Source organism: Triturus cristatus, chromosome 1_1 (assembly GCF_964204655.1).
Source record: "Triturus cristatus chromosome 1_1, aTriCri1.1, whole genome shotgun sequence".
Taxonomy (NCBI): domain Eukaryota; kingdom Metazoa; phylum Chordata; class Amphibia; order Caudata; family Salamandridae; genus Triturus; species Triturus cristatus.
This window is the reverse complement of record NC_140579.1, coordinates 564,102,149-564,116,887: the sequence shown is the minus strand read 5'-3', so window position 1 is coordinate 564,116,887 and position 14,739 is coordinate 564,102,149. Positions and strand designations below refer to the sequence as shown.

General features: G+C 47.2%; 1 protein-coding gene across 13 annotated transcripts in view; it reads right to left on the bottom strand.

The window, feature by feature from the left end:
• NAV1 (neuron navigator 1) overlaps positions 1–14,739 on the bottom strand; it is a 2,160,095-nt gene that overhangs the window by 534,899 nt on the left and 1,610,457 nt on the right. The gene's annotated exons all lie outside the window — the stretch shown is intronic.

Genomic DNA, 14,739 nt, shown 5'->3' with positions numbered 1-14,739 from the left:
TTGACATAAGGATGCATTCTGCGCCCAAAAAATAACCTGAAAATAACAAGTGTAGCGAACATCTCATCTGCATTTTGGTTGTCCCCATAGTGCACGCACTCCCATGTTATAATGGTGCTGTAAACCGAGACGTAATTATGGGAGATGGCATAATTTCAGGAATTTGGCGTAGCTAGCATAGTGTGAAATTTAAATTTCATCTGGGCCTAGGAAGAATATCTGGCAACATAAGATACCCAAAGACACCGTAATAAAGGGAGTACATGGCTCTGGGATATTTTAAATCCTTGTCCCAGCATATTAGGGAGTTCAATCAGGACCAATCCCTACAATGCAAAATGCTGCAAGTCTCCTGTGTTGAAGCTACAATGAGCAATCCAGCTTTGGCAATACTTCAATTGTATTCATTCTGTAAAGTCCTGTGGCCTGTGAAGAGCTTTAAGTTTCACTAGCAGCTGCATATGATGGGACTCCTCGGCTTCATAGGTTGTCGGGGATATCCCTGGTTCAAGTGTCTCTTCAGTGGTAGTTATGGTCAAGCCGTCAAGACTCACTCAGATGAGGCAATGCAGTGTTTGTTGTCAGGAAAATATAAAATATAACTACCCATAACAGGTATTTCTTTCAAATGAAAGGGTTTGACATTAAGAAAGGAGAGCATTTTAAAAGATATCTGAAACTCATCAGTCCTCTGTAATTATGGTTCCAATAATACAACTCCCTTGCATTTTACTTAGTTAGGAACGTTTTTCAATATCACCTGTGCCGCAGGGCTAGTACTTATAAGACCAGGTAAAGTAGCATCCTTAGGGCGCCACCTAGTGTTGGTGCTAAATTACTGAGAAAGTCAAAAATTAGGGATCAGTTAGAGGTGGTATTGGTGCAGAGGAGGCATTTTGAAGGACAGCGTCACTGCTTCAGGATATTCAATTCACTTGGTAATCACTTTCTTGCTCTCGCAGGATCTGCTCCTTGACGGCAATTTTTGCTACTCCACTACTTTTGGTATCACAGTTTCATGGCTGTGTTAGGCATGTGGGTACTGGTGATGGTTATTAAAGGCCTCCCTGTACTAAGAGGCTTGTGGGCCACTGACAAGCTCTTCAACAGGCACAACAGAAATTAGCAACGAAAATGCATGAAGAAAACTTCCTGCTGGTGTGAGCACTGTAGACACAGCAAACGTGTTGCTATACAATTTAAACAAATGAGTGAATTCAATTATCAAGGCTCATGAAGATCTTCAATGTTTCGAAGTTTTTATTGCATTCTATCTCTGCAAATGCACTTCAATTAGAATCACAATGTTCTGTGAAAACGAACAGAATCCATAGCTGACGTAAATTCAACAGAACCCAATGCATTTCGGGTCAAATGCGCACCCTTCATCAGGGGTCAATATTCCATGCTACAAAAAACAAACAAAAGAAGCAATTCAACTGCATTGTCCTCATAACCCAAAGACTTGATAATTTACAATTGCTGTACGAGAAAAACTTTCTCTCTATGACATACCAAAATGTGTACATTAGTTAGCTGAAAATGCGCAAGGGCGAAAAACAGACAAGAAAAAAGATAAAAGATAAAAGATCATGCTACTTCGGTGAAAACAAAGCGTGACCGATTGGCTCGGTGGAAAACAGTTGCTCTAATGTGAAAAAAGATGGCGAAGAGTAAAGTGATTGTGCCCAAACTCATGGCTAAACTCATAGTTATGCAGTTTAACTGTGGCTAACCACCTCACCCAGTGTAACAAATTTGCTCCGCAAGTTAATTAAGATACGCTAAGGTTTTCAACCGTGCGTGTCACACTCACCAAGTCTGGAAATGATGCATGGTTACTCAGCCAAGGTTGGGTGCGTGACGTGCTCAACGTCACCATTTAAAAAAATGGGTCAATGAAAATAGAAAGCGGATCACCGTGATGAATACTAAACATAAAAAACAGACTCGGGTGCTGTGGTGAATGCTAAACATAGAAAACAAACTCGAGTACAGACAAATAACGAAATAGTTTTTGAAATACACCCTAGAAACAATACACAATTGGTTAAGTGCAGCATATAAAATATATCACCTATGATTTTATAGAAAACAACAGTATTCAATCCTATCATTTAATCCAATAGGTTGGAGAGATTGTAATTTTTTAGTCCAAAAGAATTCAGAGCGTGCTAATGATTTAGCAGGATCACACTCTCCTGTAGGTTTCTGCGATTCAAGAATGGTGAAACGTAGTTGCGCAATGTTATGTCTTGCGTCTTTCCAATGCATTGCGACTGTGGATTTTTCATTCATCAAGCGAATGTTACTCTTGGGTTCACCTATTCGTGTCTTTACTTTTCTTTCAGTTCGACCTACATAGATCTTGTCACATGGACATTTCAAGGCATAAATTACATTCGTGGTATCGCAAGTGCTTGAGTGTTGTAGATTGATTTTATGACCTTTGGTTGGATGATAGAAGACAGCGCCTGTCATCACATTATTACAATGAATGCAGTTCATACATTTTTGCATGCCTTTAAATGCCTTTTTGGGAATCGTTGGATGTTTTGACAATAGTTCTTTAAGGTTCTTGGATCTCTGCATGGCAAAAATTGGAGGCTGTGGAAACAAACTAATGAGATCTGGTTCAGTTTTTATAATGTCCCAATGTTTTAAGATGGTAGATTTGATCAAGGTGGATTGTGTTGAATGTTTCAGAACACAAATAGGACGATGAGTTTGCAGTTTCTCTGTGGGTTTCAGTAAATCAGTCCGATCTATGTTTTCCAATCTTCGGCAACTTTGGTCAAGAATGTTATCTGGATATCCTCTCTTCCGGAATTTGTTAGAAAAATTGTGAATGATCTCTCTCGTGTCTTGAGAGTCAGAAGTTATTCTCTTAAGTCGGATGAATTGGGAATACGGCAAATGTTTTTTGAGAGCAAATTGATGAAAGCTGCTGAAATGCAAACTATTGTTTCTGTCTGTAGCTTTGATGTATACATTGGTTTTGATGTGTCCTTCACGAATTTGTATTAAAACATCCAGAAAATTAATTTGAGATTTATTGATCGAGTGAGTGAATTTAATGCGATCATGAATTTGATTGAGATCACCAATATTGTCTTCCAAAATTCTCGGATCACCTTTCCAAATTATCAATATGTCGTCAATGTAACGCTTATATAAAATAAGATGTTGAGACCATGATTCATTGTTCAAAATATGTTCGTGTTCAAATTTAGACATAAAGATATTGGCATATGTGGGTGCCCCCGTAAATCCCATCGACGTGCCAGTGTTTTGGGCGTAGAATGTACCTTTCCATTCAAAATAACTATGAAACAGCGCGAAATGGAGAAGTTCTATAAGAAATATTTTTTCTGCCTTGATATCACTGTTCTGTAATAATGCCCATTCAATAGCCTCTAATCCATCCTTGTGTGGTATCGATGTATACAAAGCAGTAACATCCACTGTGCATAAGTGCCAATCATTGATGTACTCAAGATTCAAGTTTTGGAGAGTGTTCAAAAGATCAGTAGTGTCTTTAAGATACGTTGTTTGATGTTGTACAATTGGCTGTAGGAAGTGATCCAGGTATTTACCAATGGGTTCAGATATTGAGCCGCATGCTGACACTATTGGTCGAAAGGGTGCACGTTGGCCATTTGTTAATACAACAGAAATTAGCCCCACTAGAAGCATTCCGGCTTCTAGCATTCCGGCTTGGTACTAGCTGGGGTAGGAAGTGTCCGTAAACAGCTCCAACATCCATGAAACACCAGGTAGGCTTGTAAGGCATACATCTTCAGATCACTGAACCAACGAAGCCAGCATTTATTCTGATGGTAGGGTAGGGGTCTGGACAGTGCTCGAGCTCCAACAACTCAGGACCTTCATTCAAAGGGTTTGGCTTAGTATCTATCCTGTCAGGGTAGAGGGCCATTTCCTAGGTTTCTTCTTAGCCAGATTGTTAGACTTGGGGGTCTCTAGTTGGCACAGGTATGCAATTGTGACAAATAGGGACCCTCGCCTCTAGTCAGGGTAAGGGGGTACACTCCTAAAATAACCCCTGCTCACCCCCTTGGTAGCTTGGCACGAGCAGACAGGCTTATCTCAGAGGCAGTGTGTAAAGCATTTGTGAACACATACAGTAACCAAGTGACAACCCTGCAGATGGACACCACACAGGTTTTATCAAAAATAAGTATCCTTTATATAGATTTACCACAAGACCATTAAACGACAAAAATACACAATACTGTTACTTTAGATGGTAGAATTTTGCTTAGTTCTTTTAAGTTCTTAGATGCGACACTTTAAGTCAATGTACTTTTTAGATGCGACACGCAGGGCAATGAAAGTGTTGAAACTATGTTGATGCGATGAAGTTTTTGGTGCAAAGAAATAAAGACGTGAAGGTCTTCCAGATGCGGCACGCTTCTCCGATGTTGCAAGAAGACTCGACGCTTCAGCTGCAGTGGCGACACACTTTACGCGATGCGACGACAGAGGCCTTGGCAGCCACACTCTTCTCCGACGTTGCGAGACGCTTCCGCTCGATGCGATGTTGCAGTGGCGATACCCCTTTACGCGATGTGACGACAACAGCTCCGACGGTGGCACTCTTCTCCGTGGATGCGAGGTGCTTTTCTTGATGCGGTGCAATGCGACAACTACGATGGCTGCGATGGCGACACGCTTCTTCGGCGTTGCGAGACACTTCCTGGATGATGCCAGACGCTTCCTCTCGATGCGATGCTGCAGCGGCGACACACTTTACGTGATGCGACGACAACAGCTCCGACGGCGGCACGCTTCCCCTTCTTGAATCTCGCTTCCAGCTCCTTGCGACACGCAGTCCCTCAGAAGGCCCAACAGCAGCAGCAGGCACTTCCAAAGAACTCTGGGGAGCTGGGGGGTGAAGTCTGTTGTTCCTGAGACTTCAGCAGGAGGCAAGCTCTTTTCCAAGCCCTTGGAGATCCTTCACAAGTTGAGCAAAAGTACACACCAAGTTCCTTTCTCCTCTATTTGGCAGTAAGGCAACCACTGCAGGCCAATCCTCCAGGTTCAGGGATAGTTTCCTCCTCAGCTTCTTCTGGTTCCTCCCTCAGCAGAGGTTCTTCTTGTTTTCCCAAAGTGATCTAAATTCTTGGGATCAGAGTCCCAATACTTATACCCCAAAATCCTTTGTCCTCGGAGGGCAAGGGGGCCTTTGCCCAGTCCAAACCAGTTCCTGAGCACTCTGTTTACCAGACTTCTCCTTTCCTTTCCTTTCACAGTGTAGGGTAGAAACATCAGACGCCCCACAGGAGGTGGAGCCAGCAATTGTGGAAGGCAAGTACAGCCCTGGAGCACTTTGTTGACAGGATTCCTTCTCTTCATTCACTGTGCAGGGCAGAGACATCAGCCGCTCCCCAGGAGGTGGAGCCAGCATTGTGGAAGGCAGGCACAGCCCTATTCAGGTCCCAGGTGCAATGCCTCCCACTCATCTAGATGCAGATCTCTCTATTCACCACTGGGACACCTCACCCTGTCTCCTGGAATTCCCCAGCCCTGTCACTCACAGAAACCAGACAAAGGAATACACAGCCTAGCAGAGGCAGGTTTGAATGGTTAGACAAGAAAATACCTACTTTCTAAAAGTGGTATTTTCAAACACAGAATGTTAAAACCAATTTCACTAAAAGATGTATTTTATAATTCTGAGTTCAGGCATACTAAATTCGAATTTCTACCATGTTCCCCGAGTCAGTTAAGATTATAAAATGTAATAACCAAACTGCCCATTCTGGCCTATGGAGAACAGGTAGCCTTGCAATAGTGAAAAACAAAAATGGCTGTAATTCACTATTAGAACATGCCACACACACCAGGGCATGTCCTACCTTATCCTTACAATGCACCCTGCCCTTGGGCCTACCATAGGGGTGTCTGATATGAAGAAAAGGGAAGGCTTAGGGACTGGAAAGTGGATGCACTTGCCCAGTCAGCATGACAGTACCAGACTGCCTGCAAGCTCTGCAATGGCAGACCTTAGACACATTTTTACAGGCTGTGTCTGTGGGTGGCACAACCAGTGCTGCAAGCCCACCAGCAGCATTTGGATTACAAGCCCTGGGCACTCCTGGTGCACTGTACTAGGGTCTGACAGGTAAACCACACCAACCAATTATGGAATCACAAATCATACATTAATTTACAATAGGGAGCACTTGCACTGTGTCACTGGACAGCAGTAGCACAGTGCCCTGAGCAACTAACACCAGCACAAAATACACGAGGCAACAGCAAAAAATGGAAGGGAGACCCACGCCAAGGAGCCAGGTCTAACACGGATCAAGGCTACTTTATGACTGTAACTGAGGGCATCACATTCAAGAGGGTAGCACTCGACATTGGATAACCTGGGACCCTTTCACCAAGGAAGAACATCCCGCCAGGGGGCCACATGTCATGTGCAAAGCCTTCAGTAAACCCAGTTTTTTCTTTTAGCCAATATCTTTTCCCATTGTGATACTTAAATCTAACTACTTTAAGAACAAACATCTACGACTTAGAACACAAAACTCTGTTGGTTAAAGAGACAGGACTGGCCTTTAAGAAATCACAAAGATGTGAAGCAAATTGGCATATTTCTAAAAAAAACCTTTATCAAGAATTGGTAGGCCCTTGGTCAAACCAAGAAATTAAGCTAGAAACATAAGTATATACCTGGATTTGCACTAATGCCAGACACTTCAGGTACATGTAGTAATAAAAGCAGATTATTTCCAACTAAAAGGGAGCAAATCAATTCTTAAATACCTGGATTTTCTGCAGAAAATCAGTAATGCCAGCAATAGTGGAGACTACGCCCGACAGTGCCAACAGATTAATGAGTCTATGTCAATAACCTACACCTGACCTTTGATGAACCCAGCTGGGTAGACTCCACTGCCAGCAGGACTCGTCAGCGAGACTCCTGAAACATCACTGTCTGCACTTTGATCACTAGACTGGCTGCCATACGACAGTCAGTGGAAATTTATAGGTATTAGGTATACTCCTCACTATTTGGCAACTACGATGGGGATATAAAGACCAACAACCATGGGTATAAAAAAAGGTGCAGTCATGGGGTGCAAGGCTATCGGCCCTTCGAGGGCGGCCTGCCAACATCAGCCAGGGCCTGAGGGCTCAACGGCCGAATGAGGCACAGCAGTGATAGCCACCTGAGCTTTGGGTGGCCCTGACTGCCTAGCAAGAACAGAGGCAGAGTGGTCCTGGGGACTTGAGCATTACTTCCGCATGAGGGACCTGGAGCCCGGCCGCTGCCAATTGCTGAGTTGCTGGTGAGTGGCGAGGGGGCAGGTTGGGGTGTTCGTTCCTTGTAGTGGTGGTGCTTGGGGTGTCTCGCAGGGGGCATATGTGTGCACCCCTTTGGTGCCTCCCTGGGGCCTGTGGCCAGGGAGCCAGCTGTGGCGGCATGGGCTCGGGGGGGGGGGGGTTGCAGTGGTCAAGCTTCATGGCAGCCTGCTCTACCATGGTCATGAAGCAGCAGGGAAGATTGTGTGGCATGAAAGGCCCTGTGGCCCAGACTCAGCACCAGGGGCAACCGTGGTACCCAATCGGGAGGTCCCCGTGGTCTAAGGTGCGTAACGCAGGGAGAGCTGTACTCGAAAGATGGACCGCAAGAAGGCAGCAACACAGGAGAACTAGCAGGAGCCCAATCAACTACAGGGAAGCACAGTGAGTTGTCCCTCGGAGGCTGCGGACCAGAGTTTGGGTCCCCATACTACAGCAATTCTGGCAGCTATTCAGGATGCTAGGACCTCTATTGAACTCAAAGTGTACATATTAACTCAGGATGTGGAGTTTCTGCAGGCCATCCACAAGAAACTGGTGGAGAGTGTATTGGCCGCAGAACACACCCTCTGGCAGTTGGTCAATGGTGGGGGAAACCAAGGACTGCCTCGAGAAGCTGGTGGTGGACAATGGAGCCATAGTTGTGAAACTGGATGACTTGAGGGCCACTCCTGCCATAATATCTGGCTATTGGGAGTCCCAGAGGAGGCGGAAGGTCGGTCAATCAAGATACATAGATATATATTGAGGACAGGTTAGGCTCAGCGGTACTGGAGGGGGAACCATCAAAGCTGCTTACTGTGGAAATTGGGGTCCAAAGAGTGCCAGTCACGCCCTTCCCACAGGCCCCCCCATCTCACCCCAGAGTGCCATTGTGGCACGGCTCCTGAATGTTTGTGACAGTCATCATATCTTGCAGGAGGCCAGGGCTCATGGCCCTTAGCAGTTGGACGGTGTTTCGGTAAACATTTATCTGGATTGCACGACGAAGGCTCAAAAGCAGAGAGAGTCTTATACAGAGGTTAAGCGACAACTGAGGAACTTGAACCTTAAATATGCGGTACGGTTCCCTACCAAGCTCCGTACCACAAATCAGGAGGGCTCCCATTTCTTTGGGATGGCGGCAGACACTTGGGCCTGGTTGGAGGCAGAGGGGTGTTCAATGCCGGTCCTCCCTGTTGGCGATGGCAAGGAGGGCTGGTTGACTCACTGAGTGCGATGGGGCAGCAGCGTAGACCTGGGTCTACCTCACAAAAACACAAGCAGAGATAGAAAGGGCAAGGGTGGTCATGCCCGGTCTCCAGGCAATTGGTGGTCGGCACTGGATGTTGAAAAAAGTTGACAGAAATACAACAGGTGGGGAGACCTCTGCTACGGGGGATGAACCAGAGGAGGGAGGCTGCCAGTGGTTCCCCTCATGACGGCCAACTTGATTGATTGACCAGTCACTGGGTGCTGCGGGCTGAGGCCAGTCTGCAGTCTTCCTAGTTCTTAACTTCATGGACAGGTTGCCTCACAAGTACATGTGTGTGGTGGCAGGAAACAGGCACCTCCAGCATTGGGGGTGGTGGGAGTTTCAAACTCACCATACAAGGTTGTGGGGTGGGGGTGGTTATTGTTGGGAGTTGGGGTTGTATTAATGTCAGACAGTGGCTATGGTGGCAATACTCCGGGTGGGCAGGTGTTGAATGGCTACAACCAAAACACAAGGGGTAGTGGTACTGAAGCCCCATGGTTCGGGAACTGGCAGCCTGCAGGTCCTCTTCTGGAACATAAATGACTGTGGTAGCAGCATCAAGAGGGGTGTGGTCAAAAGAAATTCTATTCAGTCATGCCCCAGATGTGATTTTGTGGCAAGACTCCCACTTGGCGGGTACTAGATATGGTTTCTTTAACAGAGGCCCTTATTGGATTCGGTACTTGCAGGGTTTTTCACAGAGCTACGGATTCTGCATAGATAATTGGTCCCGTTCCAGGTTGTAAGGACGTTGGTGTCCCGGGATGGTTGTAGGGCAGCTGCCTCCGATACTTGGTATGGGTTCCCCTTCACAGTAGTTTCCTGGTATCTCCCGCCGGGCCTGCAGACTGAGGGTTTGGCCCAAATACGATACTGGCTGGTAGCTGCGGCAGATGCCTTCACTGTTATGTGGAGGGAACTTCAATTTTACGGAGCAGGGGAACTGCGACATGATAATGAATGTCTGGCAGACATCTTGGGAGGTTAAAAGCCTGGCTACATTCTTTGGGTTCGTGGGTCTAGCTGATTTGTGGCTGGCACAGCATCCTGACCAGAGGCAATTTTCTTATGCAGCTAACCATATGAGATCGCTTTCCAGGCTGGACTATCTGGGGTGACGCAACACCAGACAGGCTGGTGGAGGGAGGAGCAGTACTTGCCGGTAGGTATCTCGGATCACTCTCCAATAAAGGCCATGTGCCGGGGGCCTAGGGAGTATCGGGGGTGGGGGAGTAGGGGTGACTGGATACATGGAAACTAATTGACTGGGGCACCAGGAAATATTCGACAACCATGACTACTGGTTATTTTGAGGGAAACAAGGGGTCTGTGTTCTCAGGATTGTGTTATGGGAGGCTTACAAGACTGTGGTCCAGGGACAATTGATTTCACACACAGTTGGGCAAAAGAGGTAGAGAGTGGGAGTGCCTGGATCTAGAATGGATGTCTGAGCAAGGGGAGGCTGACTTTGTGGACTCACCAATGCAAGATTTGGCAATCAGAATTAAGAGGGCCTGGGAGGAATAAAAGGCATTGGCACACCAGGAAGCTAGAGCCCGTTTACGAGCCAAGCAAAGATGAGTGTACACATTTGGCAATAATGCCAGGAAACTCGAGGCCTGGTAGGCCAAACAAGAGGAAAGACTTATGTGAATACGAGGCCGTGGGGGAGAAATTGAGCCCTCGACCCATCTATACCTTGCACACCTCCGAATTGGGGGGGAGGGGGGTTGCTCGATTTCATCTGGGATCTCAAAACTCCCACCATTGGGGAGGAGGATAGGGAGGCTTTAGAGGTTGAGATATGTGAATCGCATATCTCAGAGGCCCGACCCATGTGAAGAGCAGACAGGCCCTGGGTCTGAACAGCCTCCTGCCCAAATTCTTTAAGTGTCTGCAGACTCATGATGTTCCTCACTTGGGGGAGCTCTCTAGGTGTGCAAAACAGGAGGGGGAACAGCAGGAGGACCTGCTGCCACAGGCACCAATTGTCCTCATCTACAAGTAGGGGAAGCCAAGGGAGGATTGTGCACCCTACAGCCCAATTTATCTGCTTAATGTGGAGGCCAAAAACCAGGCTTGAGTCCTCATGAGCCATATGCTATAGGTAGTGGAATCTTTGGTGAATGCGGACCGGTCAGGCTGTATTCCACATAGGGCGATGTGGCACAATCTTAGATGCTTGTTTGGCTGCCTGACACTTAGTGGGAGGATCAGGGAATCTGTGATGATCTTAACGTTGGACGCGGAGAAGGTGTTTGACTCCCTGGAGTGGCCTGATCTGTTGGCAGGGTTAGAGAATATAGGATTCGCCTGCTCTTTCCTGGGTTGGGTCAAATTGCTCTATTGAAACCTTGTTGTCCGGGTGCGGGTGAATAGTGTATTGTCGGAGGACATATCGATAGGCGGGGCACCAGACAGGGTTGCCTGCTCTCCCCATTGCTGTTCGTAGTGGCGCTTGAGCTGTTAGCAAACTGAATTCTCGGGGATGTCCTGGTTCGGGATCAGCAGTGGGACCTGGACTGGGAGGATACAATATCCTTATACACGGATGATGTACTGCTACACTTAGTGGAGGCCAGTCAATCTTTGCTGCAAAATCAAGAGATATTACATGTCTTTGGGGAGTTCACTGGGCTGTGCATCAACTGAAGGAAGTCTGTGGGCCCAAAACCCCTCCAGGGCACTTCCCAGTTCACTAGGAGCCCAATTGTTTCAATTACCTGGGCATCTATTTCATTATGTTATGTTAACCAAATTTATATAGCGCACAGCTGCCCCAGCAAAGGGGCGTCCCGGCGCTTCCAGACAAGGGAACGGCACATAAACAGACAGTGGACGAGCCATGGTAGTGCTAGGCATCCAAAGAAAACAGGAAGGTCTTGACGGCCTTCCTGAAAGTCAAAAGTTCATCAATGGCGTGAATATGGAGAGGAAGTGAGTTCCAAAGCTTGGCAGCGAGCACACTAAAAGATCGGCCCCCGGCCCTAACCCGTTTAAAACGTGCAACTGTAACCAGATGTACCCCTGAGGATCTTAAGGACCGCGATGGTACATACGGCGAAATAAGATGTTTCAGAATCTGGGGGGAAGAATGCTTCAGAACTTTAAACGAGAGGCAGAGAGACTTGAACTTAATCCTCTGACAGACAGGGAGCCAATGAAATCCATGAATAGATTTTTTGGCCGAGCAAAATCTCGGCAAGCCGATCAAAGCCCTGGCGGCTGCATTTTGGACTCGTTGGAGTCTACAGAGTTCTGCCTGATTGGCTCCAAGCAAAAGGGAACTCGCATAGTCCAACCGAGATAAAATAGTAGCTTGTACAATAAGCTGCCTGGTTGGAGCGTCAAAGAATTTAAAAATGGGTCTAAGCCTACCGAGAGTCCCAAAGCACATGGCAGCGATTTTCTTAGTATGAGGAACAAAACTAAGTTTAGAATCTAGCCAAATGCCAAGATTTTTTACCTCAGTGGCAGGAAGAGGGGTAGGGCCAAGCTCAGGTGGCCACCAACGATCACCCCATAATTGGCTCTGATTGCCCACAATCAGCACCTCCGTTTTTTTGGTGTTCAGTTGCAAACAATTGTCTGTCAACCAACTGGCCACCGACCTGATTCCCTCACAAAACTTGGTGGCCTCTAGGTCAGACGCCCCACTTATTGCAACCGCCAGCTGCGTGTCGTCAGCATAAGACACCATGGTCAGATTACATCGCTTGACGACAGCAGCCAGCGGCTGAACATAGATATTAAAAAGAGTGGGGCTAAGAGCTGACCCCTGTGGAACACCCTGTGTGATGAAATGGGGTTTGGACTGGTAAGGAGGGGTAACGACCCTGAAAGTGCGACCAGATAGGAACGATCGTAACCATTCGAGTGCCACGTGGTCGACACCAGCCTCAACCAAACGCTGTAGTAGAATTGCGTGGGAGACAGTGTCGAACGCGGCACTGAGATCCAAAAGCACTAGAGCTGCCGTATGACCAGAGTGCGCAGGTACTCAACCATAGAGAGAAGCGCGGTCTCAGTGCTGTGGCCAGGTCGAAAACCATTCTGAGAAGGATCCAAAATATTGGCAGAATGGATATGGTTACATAAGATAGTATTAACATGGGCCTCAGTCAATTTTGCCACCCAAGGAAGAAGAGAAATGGGGCGGTAGTTCTCGAATTTTAGAGGATCGAGAGCCGGTTTTTTCAAAATAGGCATCACCTGCGCTTGTTTCCAACTGTCGGCAACAGAGCCGGACTTCAAGGATAAATTTACAAGATCACAGAGCGGAGGAAAGCATAAAGTTGCAGTATCTCTAAATTGAGCAGGACGAAGAGGATCCATAGGAGAACCTGATTTAACTTTTGCTGCAATCTTCTAGAATTCTTCCATAGAGATCTCAGGGAAGGAGCACAGAGACATGATAGTTTTCGGGCCAGAATCCAGTTTCCCCAGAGGAACAGATGAACCAGGGAAAGAACAATAAATGGCCTCCACCTTTTCCACGAAAAAGGCTGCCAGGCCCTCACAGTGAGTGGCCGAACAGATATCGGCAGCTGGAGCTCAACTGACTGTGAGATCCTTGAGCACCTTAAATATTAATTTAGTAGGGTTGGTGCTCGAATTGATTTCACAGGAAAAGTAGGCGGCACGAGCTTTACAGACCGCCCTATGGTATGTTTTTACCTTGGCAAGATACAGTAGTTTTTTGTCAGGCAGATATGACTTACGCCAAGCTCTTTCCGCTTGTTTACAAGATTTCCTTTGGAGCCGAAGTGAGTCATCATACCAAGGACTGGGTCTGGCGCTTCGGCGCTTATTCTCCGTCATGGGAATCAGGCAGTCCAAAGCTCCTGTTAGCCAACTGCAAAAATGATCGTAGCCCGCCTCAGTATCAGTAAAAGGCCCCAAAGGATGAAGACCAAGGAGTCGATCAAAATCGGCTAACTTTAGTTTTTTCCATGGGCGTCTGAAAGACGTAGGCACGGCTGCACTGAGAGGGGAGTCCTCAATCCGAAGATGCAGTTCTATAAGATGATGGTCAGTCCAAGCCATTGGCCTGGGGGGCAAGACTTTCACCGTAGATAAATTGGTCTAAAAAGGATCTAAAATGTGCCCACCAATATGAGAGCTGTGTTTAACCAGCTGAGATAGCTGAAGGGCTTCCAAATCAGCGAGGATGCTACTTACTGCAGGGGAGTAAAGAGCATCCAAATGAAGATTTAAATCACCAATAACGCTGAAATTAGCAGCCCTTAAAGCTAAGGCACTAACAGCTTCAGGAAGAGAAGATCTAAAAGCGGCATCCGGCCCAGGTGGTCGATAAATGAGGAGTCCGGAAAAGGTAAAATGTGGACTAACCGACAGACAAAAATGGGCACTTTCACAACCAACTATATCCAGGACCGTCCATGAGCATGGATAACAAGATTTGACAGCGGCCGCAATACCGCCGCCGCGCGAGTTACGATTATGTGTATATATCACATACTCCGAAGGGAGAGCTAGATTGATTGCAGCCAAGGCTTCGTCATGAAGCCATGTCTCTGACATAAAAAGAACGTCAGGGCTTTCCTCCATGAGTAAAGTGTGAATATCCGGATGATGTTTAACCAGCGATCTCACATTAAGGTGACATATCTTGAAGTCATTAGGGGCCCGTGGATTAGTTGGTGAAGTGGCTGGACAATCTGAGCATTCAGGAAGGGCTATCCGATGGCCAATAATAGGGGCGGGAGAAATGAGGCTGAAGACACACTCTTGGCATTGAAAAGGGCCAGAGAGGGGATGTATATGCACCTGAGTGCAGCAGGAAAAATTGCGTAAACTGAGCAGTTCCTTGCGCGAATACATTAGTAGTCACCTGGTCTGACACAGGACCAACGTAAATGAGTGCTGGAGCCCTGATCGAGCCCTGACTCGGCGCGGACGAGCGCAGACGGGCAGGACTCTGGCACGACTCAGGCGCAGGGAAGGCGCTCCCGCTGCGCGTCACCGCTGCGCGCTTGAAGGGCTGGCTTATATAGAGTGACAGCGTAAGGCAGCACCGCTTAGGACGCTAAAGATGGCGCCCAAAATACGTCCCCACAGCTCCCAATCCAAAATGGCCACCAAATCCCCCGATTAACAGACCCCCAGGACCGGACCCGCTCTAACAGCGGTGGATCGACTGA